Source organism: Procambarus clarkii, chromosome 5 (genome assembly GCF_040958095.1).
Source record: "Procambarus clarkii isolate CNS0578487 chromosome 5, FALCON_Pclarkii_2.0, whole genome shotgun sequence".
In the NCBI taxonomy this organism is placed as follows: Eukaryota; Metazoa; Arthropoda; class Malacostraca; order Decapoda; family Cambaridae; genus Procambarus; species Procambarus clarkii.
This window is the reverse complement of record NC_091154.1, coordinates 56,656,176-56,669,117: the sequence shown is the minus strand read 5'-3', so window position 1 is coordinate 56,669,117 and position 12,942 is coordinate 56,656,176. Positions and strand designations below refer to the sequence as shown.

General features: G+C 47.0%; 1 protein-coding gene across 5 annotated transcripts in view; it reads right to left on the bottom strand.

Annotated features, from left to right (window-relative positions):
- LOC123752204 (serine/threonine-protein phosphatase 6 regulatory ankyrin repeat subunit C-like) overlaps nucleotides 1-12,942 on the bottom strand; it is a 726,197-nt gene that overhangs the window by 74,756 nt on the left and 638,499 nt on the right. The window lies entirely within an intron of this gene.

Genomic DNA, 12,942 nt, shown 5'->3' with positions numbered 1-12,942 from the left:
TTGCGTTGCTTCTGGGAGTATGGGTTCGAGTCACTTCTGGGGTGTGAGTTTTCATTCGCATATAGTCCTGGGGACCATTCAGGCTTGTTCGCATTTGTGTTCCTCACGTGTGCCCCAAAGAATGAGGTGATTTGGTGAAATGCTATGCCCAAGATTACCATCCGAGTTGCCGTCGGGGAAGTGGCTCAAATAGCCTCGGCTATCACTTCCTTTTGACGGCCGTGAGGGTCAAGCGGATTAAGGCGCCCTGTAGTTACCAGTTGCGTTGCTTCTGGGAGTATGGGTTCGAGTCACTTCTGGGGTGTGAGTTTTCATTCGCATATAGTCCTGGGGACCATTCAGGCTTGTTCGCATATATATATATATATATATATATATATATATATATATATATATGTCGTACCTAGTAGCCAGAACGCACTTGTCAGCCTACTATGCAAGGCCCGATTTGCCTAATAAGCCAAGTTTTCATGAATTAATTGTTTTTCGACTACCTAACCTACCTAACCTAACCTAACCAAACTTTTTCGGCTACCTAACCTAACGTAACATATAATGATAGGTTAGGTTAGGTTAGGTAGGGTTGGTTATGTTCGGTCATATATCTACGTTAATTTTAACTCCAATAAAAAAAATTGACCTCATACATAATGAAATGGGTAGCTTTATCATTTCATAAGAAAAAAATTAGAGAAAATATATTAATTCAGGAAAACTTGGCTTATTAGGCAAATCGGGCCTTGCATAGTAGGCCGAGAAGTGCGTTCTGGCTACTAGGTACGACATATATATATATATATATATATATATATATATATATATATATATATATATATATATATATATATATACACAGTATATACCCAACCCAAGAGTCACCCTCTCCCCCTGCCCCACCCCTAACCGCGACCGCTACCTCCCTGTGTCCACCCCCTCACGCTACTTCCGCCCAGCGCCCGCCCAGCGCCCACCCAGCGCCCGCCCAGCGCCCACCTAGCGCCCGCCCAGCGCCTGCCCAGCGCCCACCAAACGCCCACCCAGCGCCCGCCCAGCGCCCACCCAGCGCCCGCCCAGCGCCCACCCAGCGCCCGCCCAGCGCCTGCCCAGCGCCCGCCAAGCGCCCGACGATGTCGCAGGTCACGACTGACAGCCAGGCTTCTCTCAGCCAAGAGGAGCCATCAGTCGACGACAGGTATGGCACATGCCAAGTGTGTGACAAGGTGTGGAGACTCAAGCGTAACGGAGATGTGCGCAAGCATGCTCACAACGGAACCGATTGTCCGGGTATGTGGCGCCCTCCCAAAGAGGGTATCAATCAAGGCCCCACACCAGCAGTCAGGGAAAACACCTCTAACATCTTCATTTCGACTGAGAACCTACTAGAAGCCATCAAAGCAACATCGGTTGGAACCTTGCAGCACATCCCCAAAGCTGCCCGGCCCCAGGCAGCAGCCAAACTATGCAGCCTCATGAAAAAGGTCAATGACTCCCCCGGAACTATCCAAGCATGGCACAACCTTCTCCTGTTTGGAAACATATGCCTAGCTGTCCCTGCAAGGAGAGACAAATCACTAGCTTCCTCGGTCATTATGGCTATAAATTGTTTTCCTAGAGAGGACAACCAGGCACCCCTCCCTACCCGTGCCAAAAACACCCACCACAGGAAAGGTACCAACAGCAGAACCGAGGCATCCAAAATCAGAGCAACAGTCAGCAAGAAAATAGAAGAAGGCAACACAATAGGGGCGATCAGAGTCATCACCAGTGAAGACACAGTTGCCACCAGGGATGCCGATACAGCACAAGCCCTGAGGGAAAAACACCCACCCAGAGCTCCTCGTGACGACAGTGTCCCCCTAGTCGGTGTCACCAGAGCAGAACCCCTGTGTGTGCTCGAATCCATGGTGCACAAAGCAGCTTTATCCTTCCCACCAGGATCAGCAGGTGGGTTCACAAGACTAAGACCCAACCACATTAAACAAATGCTCAACCCTGCACTGGGAGACATTGCACAGGGCCTCCTGGTGGAACTAACTAGATTCGCCAACACATGTCTAGCTGGCAACATACCAGAGACCATACGGCCTCTCTTTTTTGGCGTTACCCTCTGTGCCCTGAGGAAAAAAGATGGAGGAATCAGACCGATAGCTGTGGGCAATTCACTCCGGCGTCTCGTCGCTAAGGCTGCTGCTCGAGCAGTTAGTCAGGCAGCAGCCGATATGCTGAAGCCAAAACAGCTTGGGTTTGGCATTCCCCAAGGGTGTGAGGCAGTGGCTCATGCAGCTAGAGCCTACATTGCCAACATTACGAATGAAAAAGCCCTGATAAAGCTGGACTTCAAAAATGCTTTCAATCTGGTTAGAAGGGATGCAGTACTCAGTGCAGTTCATCGCCTTTTTCCTTCCCTCTACCCGTTTGTAAACTCATGTTACAGCAAGAATCTAACTCTGCTTTTTGGGGAACATGAAATTGAATCACAAGAAGGTGTCCAACAAGGAGACCCCCTTGCTCCTTTTCTGTTCTGCCTAGTTATCAAGGAAGTCACCGATAACCTGTCCAGTGAGCTCAACATTTGGTTTTTGGATGATGGTACTCTAGCCGGCTCCCCAGCCTCACTCTTGGACGACATAAGAATAATCCAGGAGCAAGGAGCAAGCCTAGGCCTCACCCTGAACCCTTCCAAGTGCGAAATAACCTCCACCAACCAGCACATAATAGAGCAAATAAAGGTTGTTTTGCCTGACATTCATACAACCAACCCTGAGGACAGCACACTCCTAGGTGCTCCTCTTGGAAGGAATGCCATCGACGGGGTCCTCGGTAAGAAGATCACTGACCTGAAGAGGATGAACGAGAGGATTGAAGACATCGATGCTCATGATGCACTTTACCTCATCACCAGATGCTTGTCCCTCCCCAGGCTGACCTACTTTCTAAGATGTTCGCCATCTTTCAACAATATTAAATTAGAAGAGTATGACAGCATGCTGAAATCAACACTAGAAAAAGCCCTCAATCTTTCCCTCTGCGACTCACAGTGGAAACAGGCCTCCCTTCCTGTCACACTCGGGAACCTCGGCGTGCGCACAGCAACACAAACTGCTGTACCAGCGTTCCTGTCCTCTTCAGTGGGGTCTGACAACTTGGTGAAGGAAATCCTACCTGAGCACCTAGTTCAACAGGCTGGGGTACATGATCCCAGCTTCACAGACTGCACAACCAAATGGGTCTCTCTCGCAGGACCAGCACCCCAACCACCGACTTCTGAAGCCCATAAGCAATCCAGCTGGGATCGCCCCATTGCGGACCAAGAAGCTGCAACTTTGCTGGAAGCTGCGACAACACCACATGACACTGCCCGACTTAGAGCTGTAGCAGCTCCCCATGCAGGTGATTTCCTATTAGCAACCCCAATGTCAGCAACCGGCACCCGTCTCGCACCGCAGGCCCTCCGAGTTGCCGTGGCTCTCCGCCTAGCTGCCCCAATCCACACCGAATACAGGTGTATTTGTGGCGAGGCGGGGGCTGACAGATATGGACGGCATGGCCTTCTTTGCCAAAGGACGGGAGGATGGCATGCAAGACACGGCGAGGTTATTGACATTATTAAAAGAAGCCTTACCACAGCCGGTTGTCCAGCAGAGAGAGAGCCCCGTTACCTAATGTCCCGCAACTCTGATGAGCCTGTCGGTCGCCCAGACGGAATTACGGTGAACCCCTGGAAGAATGGTAGACAGTTGGTGTGGGACTACACTTGCGTTTCAAATCTAGCCAATACCTATGTTGACTTCAGTGCTACACAATCAGGAGGAGCTGCCAATCACCGGGAAGCGGCCAAGTCACGTAAATACAGAGACCTTGAGCACCACTACAATTTTGTCCCCATTGCCTCAGAGACACTTGGTGCCTGGGGTAAAAGTGCTGCTAGCTTTTTGAAGGAGTTGGGGTCTAAGCTAATCGAAACAACTAGAGACCCTAGAGCTGCTAGTTTTCTTTTTCAGCGCCTTAGTGTGGCAATCCAGAGAGGAAATGCTCACTGCATCCACGGTTCCTGCCCGCCATCTGAGGAGCTGGAGGAGCTGTTCAACTTGTGACAAGCAGCCTTGTACCCTGTATGTAATCAATATTGTAACTTTTTTTGTGTAATGACATTTTCAAATAAAGTTAGATAAATATACACACTTAACAAAAGAATAGGGGTGGTAGGAGAAGAAAATATCAAAGTGTTCAGTGAGGATCCACAAGGTCTTTTCTGAGTACTCTTTATTTTCTTCTCCGAGGCTATGGGTCCCTACACTTGCACCAGAGGTGGTACCCCTCCTATAAAAAAAAAAAAAAAAATATATATATATATATATATATATATATATATATATATATATATATAAAAGGGGTACCACCTCTGGTGTAAGTGTAGGGACCCATAGCCCATAGCCTCGGAGAAGAAAATAAAGAGTACTCAGAGAAGACCTTGTGGATCCTCACTGAACACTGATATTTTCTTCCCCAACCACCCCTATTCTTTTGTTAAGTGTGTATATTTATCTAACTTTATTTGAAAATGTCATTACACAAAAAAAGTTACAATATTGATTACATGCAGGGTACAAGGCTGCTTGTCACAAGTTGAACAGCTCCTCCAGCTCCTCAGATGGCGGGCAGGAACTATGAATGCAGTGAGCATTTCCTCTCCGGATTGCCACACTAAGGCGCTGAAAAAGAAAACTGGCAGCTCTAGGGTCTCTAGTTGTTTCGATTAGCTTAGACCCCAACTCCTTCAAAAGGCTAGCAGCACTTTTACCCCAGGCATCAAGTGTCTCTGAGGCAATGGGGACAAAATTGTAGTGGTGCTCAAGGTCTCTGTATTTACGTGACTTGGCCGCTTCCCGGTGATTGGCAGCTCCTCCTGCTTGTGTAGCACTGAAGTCAACATAGGTATTGGCTAGATTTGAAACGCAAGTGTAGTCCCACACCAACTGTCTACCATTCTTCCAGGGGTTCACCGTGATTCCGTCTGGGCGACCGACAGGCTCATCAGAGTTGCTGGACATTAGGTAACGGGGCTCTCTCTCTGCTGGACAACCGGCTGTGGTAAGGCTTCTCTTAATAATGTCACTGACCTCGCCTTGTCTTGCATGCCATCCTCCTGTCCTTTGGCAGAGAAGGCCGTGCCGTCCGTATCTGTCGGCCTCTGCCTCGCCGCAAATACACCTGTATTCGGTGTGGATTGGGGCAGCGAGGCGGAGAGCCACGGCAATTCGGAGGGCCTGCGGTGTGAGACGGGTGCCGGTTGCTGACATTGGGGTTGCTAATAGGAAATCACCTGTATGGGGAGCTGCTACAGCTCTAAGTCGGGCAGTGTCATGTGGTGTTGTCGCAGCTTCTACCAAAGTCGCAGCTTCTTGGTCCGCAATGGGGCGATCCCAGCTGGATTGCTTATGGGCTTCAGAAGGCGGTGGTTGGGGTGCTGGTCCTGCGAGAGAGACCCATTTGGTTGTGCAGTCTGTGAAGCTGGGATCATGTACCCCTGCCTGTTGAATTAGGTGCTCAGGAAGGATTTCCTTCACCAAGTTGTCAGACCCCACTGAAGAGGACAGAAACGCTGGTACAGCAATTTGTGTTGCTGTGCGCACGCCAAGGCCCCTGAGTCTGACAGGAAGGGAGGCCTGTTTCCACTGTGAGTCGCTGAGGGAAAGATTGAAGGCTTTTTCTAGTGTTGATTTCAGCAAGCTGTCGTACTCTTCTAATTTAATATTGTTGAACAATATTGGCGAATATCTTAGAAAGTAGGTCAGCCTGGGGAGGGACAAGCATCTGGTGATGAGGTAAAGTGCATCATGAGCGTCGATGTCTTCAATCCTCTCGTTCATCCTCTTCAGGTCAGTGATCTTCTTACCAAGGACCCCGTCGATGGCATTCCTTTCAAGAGGAGCACCTAGGAGTGTGCTGTCCTCAGGGTTGGTTGTATGAATGTCAGACAAAACAACCTTTATTTGCTCTATTATGTGCTGGTTGGTGGAGGTTATTTCGCACTTGGAAGGGTTCAGGGTGAGGCCTAGGCTTGCTCCTTGCTCCTGGATTATTCTTATGTCGTCCAAGAGTGAGGCTGGGGAGCCGGCTAGAGTACCATTGTCCAAAAACCAAATGTTGAGCTCACTGGACAGGTTCTCGGTGACTTCCTTGATAACTAGGCAGAAAAGAAAAAGAGCAAGGGGGTCACTCTGTTGGACAACTTCTTGTGATTCAATTTCATGTTCCCCAAAAAGCAGAGTTAGATTCTTGCTGTAGCATGAGTTTACAAACGGGTAGAGGGAAGGAAAAAGGCGATGAACTGCACTGAGTACTGCATCCCTTCTAACCAGATTGAAAGCATTTTTGAAGTCCAGCTTTATCAGGGCTTTTTCATCCGTAATGTTGGCAATGTAGGCTCTAGCTGCATGAGCCGCTGCCTCACACCCTTGGGGAATGCCAAACCCAAGCTGTTTTGGCTTCAGCATATCGGCTGCTGCCTGACTAACTGCTCTAGCAGCAGCCTTAGCGACGAGACGCCGGAGTGAATTGCCCACAGCTATCGGTCTGATTCCTCCATCTTTTTTCCTCAGGGCACAGAGGGAAGCGCCAAAAAAGAGAGGCCGTATGGTCTCTGGTATGTTGCCAGCTAGACATGTGTTGGCGAATCTAGTTAGTTCCACCAGGGGGCCCTGTGCAATGTCTCCCAGTGCAGGGTTGAGCATTTGTTTGATGTAGTTGGGTCTTAGTCCTGTGAACCCACCTGCTGATCCTGGTGGGAAGGATAAAGCTGCTTTCTGCACCATGGATTCGAGCACACACAGGGGTTCTGCTCTGGTGATACCGACTAGGGAAACACTATCGTCACGAGGAGCTCTGGGTGGGTGTTTTTCCCTTAGGGCTTGTGCTGTATCGGCATCCCTGGTGGCAACTGTGTCTTCACTGGTGATGACTCTGTTCGCCCCTATTGTGTTGCCTTCTTCTATTTTCTTGCTGACTGTTGCTCTGATTTTGGATGCCTCGGTTCTGCTGTTGATACATTTCCTGCCATGGGTGAGGTGATATATATATATATATATATATATATATATATATATATATATATATATATATATATATATATATATATATATATATATATATATATATATATATGTCGTACCTAGTAGCCAGAACTCACTTCTCAGCCTACTATGCAAGGCCCGATTTGCCTCATAAGCCAAGTTTTCAGGAATTAATATATTTTCTCTAATTTTTTTCTTATGAAATGATAAAGCTACACCATTTCATTATGTATGAGGTCAATTTTTTTCATTGCAGTTAAAATTAACGTAGTTATATGACCGAACCTAACCAACCCTACCTAACCTAACCTAACCTATCTTTATAGGTTAGGTTAGGTTAGGTAGCCGAAAAAGTTAGGTTAGGTTAGGTTAGGTAGGTTAGGTAGTCGAAAAACAATTATTTCATGAAAACTTGGCTTATTAGGCAAATTGGGCCTTGAATAGTAGGCTGAGAAGTGCGTTCTGGCTACTAGGTACGACATATATATATATATATATATATATATATATATATATATATATATATATATATATATATATATATTATTAAATATGACCGAAAAAGTAAGATTAATAATTCTAACACGAATTTTCTCAATCTTTCGTACATTTCTTTTCACTCTTGGTGGTAATTCAAAAATCAATTCTCCAAAATTCATTTTTATTTCTAGTCTGACGCGACACTTGAGCGCGTTTCGTAAAACTTATTACATTTTCAAAGACTTTAGTTTAAACATACACAACTGAATAGAACTTACACATCTTCGATTTGTTTATATCTACATTTGAGTGAGGTGGATGGGGTGAGGTGGTATTTAATAAGGTATTAATTTCATCAACACAAGACAGAACACGAAACAATGGGTATTGAATAGAAGTGATTGTAGAAAGCCTATTGGTCCATATTTCTTGATGCTTCTATATTGGAGCGGAGTCTTGAGGTGGGTAGAATATAGTTGTGCATTAATTGGCTGTTGATTGCTGGTGTTGACTTCTTGATGTGTAGTGCCTCGCAAACGTCAAGCCGCCTGCTATCACTGTATCTATCGATGATTTCTGTGTTGTTTACTAGGATTTCTCTGGCGATGGTTTGGTTGCAGGAAGAGATTATATGTTCCTTAATGGAGCCCTGTTGCTTATGCATCGTTAATCGCCTGGAAAGAGATGTTGTTGTCTTGCCTATATACGGAGTTCTTTGAGGCTTGCAGTCCCCAAGTGGGCATTTGAAGGCATAGACGACATTGGTCTCTTTCAAGGCGTTCTGCTTTGTGTCTGGAGAGTTTCTCATGAGTAGGTTGGCCGTTTTCTTGGTTTTATAGTAAATCGTCTATTGTATCTTCTGTTTTTTGTCTGTAGGGATAACGTTTCTATTAACAATATCTTTCAGGACCCTTTCCTCCGTTTTATGAGCTATGGAAAAGAAGTTCCTGTAAAATAGTCTAATTGGGGGGTATAGGTGTTGAGTTAGTTGTCTCTTCAGAGGTTGCATGGCGTACACCATGCAACCTCTGTTTCCGATTTAAAAATCGAAAACATTGAAATGGAATCGTAACATATTTAGTACAGCATATGTTGCTCTTACGTGCAACAGATGGCGCTGTTTTTCAATAAAACCATGTTTTTTACCTGTCACATGTGTGGCATCTGTACTTATACTCACGAATTGAATGGTATGGTAAACAACACAGCTCAACTCCAAGGCAATGTCAAACAAAATAATTAAATCAAAATGAAATCATATCGAAATCTATGAAACTACAATTTGTCAATGCTATCGGAAACATTGAAATGGAATCGTAACATATATATTGTAGTGTATGTTCTCTTACGTGCAACAGATGGCGCTGTTTCTTAAAAAAAGAATGTTTTTAACTGTCCCAGGTGTGACATCTATACTTATTCTTAGGAAATGAACGGTATGGTAAACAACACAGCTCTATTCCAACTCAGTGTCACACAAAAGAATTAAAATGAAAATCAATTGAAATCTACGAAAAATCAATTCATCAGTGCAATCGGAAACATTGAAATGGAATCGTAACATAATTAGTACAGTGATTGTTGCTGTTACCTGCAACAGATGGCGCTGTTTTTCGAAAAGCTAATTTTTATCTGTCACAAGTGTGGCATGTATATAGTAGGCAAGTAAAAAACCGCTCGGATTCGACTGGAACGTTGTGTCAACATTTCAAAGCAATCGGTGAAGAACTTTCGGAGATTAGCGATTTTGAACAAACAAGTTTTTTATTTATATAGATAATGACCTTGAGACAGTACCTAGCAGAGGTGACCTTGAGACAGTACCCAGTAGAGGTGACCTTGAGACAGTACCTAGCAAAGGTGACCTTGAGACAGTACCTAGCAGAGGTGACCTTGAGACACTACCTAGCAGAGGTGACCTTGAGACAGTACCCAGTAGAGGTGACCTTGAGACAGTACCAAGCAGAGGTGACCTTGAGACAGTACTTAGCAGAGGTGACCTTGAGACAGTACTTAGCAGAGGTGACATTGAGACAGTACTTAGCAGAGGAGATCTTGAGACAGTACCCAGTAGAGGTGACCTTGAGACAGTACCCAGCAGAGGTGACCTTGAGACAGTACCTAGCAGAGGTGACCTTGAGACAGTACCAAGCAGAGGTGACCTTGAGACAGTACCCAGCAGAGGAGATCTTGAGACAGTACCCAGCAGAGGTGACCTTGAGACAGTACCTAGCAGAGGTGACCTTGAGACAGTACCAAGCAGAGGTGACCTTGAGACAGTACTAAGCAGAGGTGACCTTGAGACAGTACTTAGCAAAGGTGACCTTGAGACAGTACTTAGCAGAGGTGACCTTGAGACAGTACTTAGCAGAGGAGATCTTGAGACAGTACCCAGTAGAGGTGACCTTGAGACAGTACCCAGCAGAGGTGACCTTGAGACAGTACCTAGCAGAGGTGACCTTGAGACAGTACCAAGCAGAGGTGACCTTGAGACAGTACCCAGCAGAGGAGATCTTGAGACAGTACCTAGCAGAGGTGACCTTGAGACAGTACCAAGCAGAGGTGACCTTGAGACAGTACTAAGCAGAGGTGACCTTGAGACAGTACTTAGCAAAGGTGACCTTGAGACAGTACTTAGCAGAGGTGACCTTGAGACAGAACCCAGTAGAGGTGACCTTGAGACAGTACCAAGCAGAGGTGACCTTGAGACAGTACTTAGCAAAGGTGACCTTGAGACAGTACTTAGCAGAGGTGACCTTGAGACAGTACTTAGCAGAGGAGATCTTGAGACAGTATACCCAGTAGAGGTGACCTTGAGACAGTACCCAGCAGAGGTGACCTTGAGACAGTACCCAGCAGAGGTGACCTTGAGACAGTACCCAGCAGAGGTGACCTTGAGACAGTCCCAAGCAGAGGTGACCTTGAGACAGTACCCAGCAGAGGAGATCTTGAGACAGTACCCAGCAGAGGTGACCTTGAGACAGTACCTAGCAGAGGTGACCTTGAGACAGTACCAAGCACAGGTGACCTTGAGACAGTACTAAGCAGAGGTGACCTTGAGACAGTACTTAGCAAAGGTGACCTTGAGACAGTACTTAGCAGAGGTGACCTTGAGACAGTACCCAGCAGAGGTGACCTTGAGACAGTACCCAGCAGAGGTGATCTTGAGACAGTACTTAGCAGAGGTGACCTTGAGACAGTACCCAGCAGAGGTAACCTTGAGACAGTACTTAGCAGAGGTGACCTTGAGACAGTACTTAGCAGAGGTGACCTTGAGACAGTACTTAGCAGTGGTGACCTTGAGACAGTACTTAGCAGAGGTGACCTTGAGACAGTACTTAGCAGAAGTGACCTTGAGACAGTACTTAGCAGAGGTGACCTTGAGACAGTACTTAGCAGAGGTGACCTTGAGACAGTACTTAGCAGAGGTGACCTTGAGACAGTACTTAGCAGAGGTGACCTTGAGACAGTACTTAGCAGTGGTGACCTTGAGACAGTACTTAGCAGAGGTGACCTTGAGACAGTACTTAGCAGAGGTGACCTTGAGACAGTACTTAGCAGAGGTGACCTTGAGACAGTACTTAGCAGAGGTGACCTTGAGACAGTACTTAGCAGAGGTGACCTTGAGACAGTACTTAGCAGAGGTGACCTTGAGACAGTACTTAGCAGAGGTGACCTTGAGACAGTACTTAGCAGTGGTGACCTTGAAACAGTACCTAGCAGAGATGACCTTGAGAGAGTACCAAGCAGAGGTGACCTTGAGACAGTACCCAGCAGAGGTGACCTTGAGACAGTACTTAGCAGAGGTGACCTTGAGACAGTACCCAGCAGAGGTGACCTTGAGACAGTACCCAGCAGAGGTGACCTTGAGACAGTACTTAGCAGAGGTGACCATGAGACAGTACCCAGCAGAGGTGACCTTGAGACAGTACACAGCAGAGGTGACCTTGAGACACTACCTAGCAGAGGTGACCTTGAGACAGTATTTAGCAGAGGTGACCTTGAGACAGTACCCAGCAAAGGGGACCTTGAGACAGTACCCAGCAGAGGTGACCATGAGACAGGACCCAGCAAAGGTGACCTTGAGACAGTACCCAGCAGAGGTGACCTTGAGACAGTACCCAGCAGAGGTGACCTTGAGACAGTACCCAGCAGAGGTGACCTTGATACAGTACTTAGCAGAGGTGACCTTGAGACAGTACCCAGCAGAGGTGACCTTGAGACAGGACCCAGCAAAGGTGACCTTGAGACAGGACCCAGCAGAGGTGACCTTGAGACAGTATTTAGCAGAGGTGACCTTGAGACAGTGCCCAGCAGAGGTGACCTTGAGACAGTACCCAGCAGAGGTGACCTTGAGACAGTCCCAAGCAGAGGTGACCTTGAGACAGTACCCAGCAGAGGAGATCTTGAGACAGTACCCAGCAGAGGTGACCTTGAGACAGTCCCAAGCAGAGGTGACCTTGAGACAGTACCCAGCAGAGGAGATCTTGAGACAGTACCCAGCAGAGGTGACCTTGAGACAGTACCTAGCAGAGGTGACCTTGAGACAGTACCAAGCACAGGTGACCTTGAGACAGTACTAAGCAGAGGTGACCTTGAGACAGTACTTAGCAAAGGTGACCTTGAGACAGTACTTAGCAGAGGTGACCTTGAGACAGTACCCAGCAGAGGTGACCTTGAGACAGTACCCAGCAGAGGTGATCTTGAGACAGTACTTAGCAGAGGTGACCTTGAGACAGTACCCAGCAGAGGTAACCTTGAGACAGTACTTAGCAGAGGTGACCTTGAGACAGTACTTAGCAGAGGTGACCTTGAGACAGTACTTAGCAGTGGTGACCTTGAGACAGTACTTAGCAGAGGTGACCTTGAGACAGTACTTAGCAGAAGTGACCTTGAGACAGTACTTAGCAGAGGTGACCTTGAGACAGTACTTAGCAGAGGTGACCTTGAGACAGTACTTAGCAGAGGTGACCTTGAGACAGTACTTAGCAGAGGTGACCTTGAGACAGTACTTAGCAGTGGTGACCTTGAGACAGTACTTAGCAGAGGTGACCTTGAGACAGTACTTAGCAGAGGTGACCTTGAGACAGTACTTAGCAGAGGTGACCTTGAGACAGTACTTAGCAGAGGTGACCTTGAGACAGTACTTAGCAGAGGTGACCTTGAGACAGTACTTAGCAGAGGTGACCTTGAGACAGTACTTAGCAGAGGTGACCTTGAGACAGTACTTAGCAGTGGTGACCTTGAAACAGTACCTAGCAGAGATGACCTTGAGAGAGTACCAAGCAGAGGTGACCTTGAGACAGTACCCAGCAGAGGTGACCTTGAGACAGTACTTAGCAGAGGTGACCTTGAGACAGTACCCAGCAGAGGTGACCTTGAGACAGTA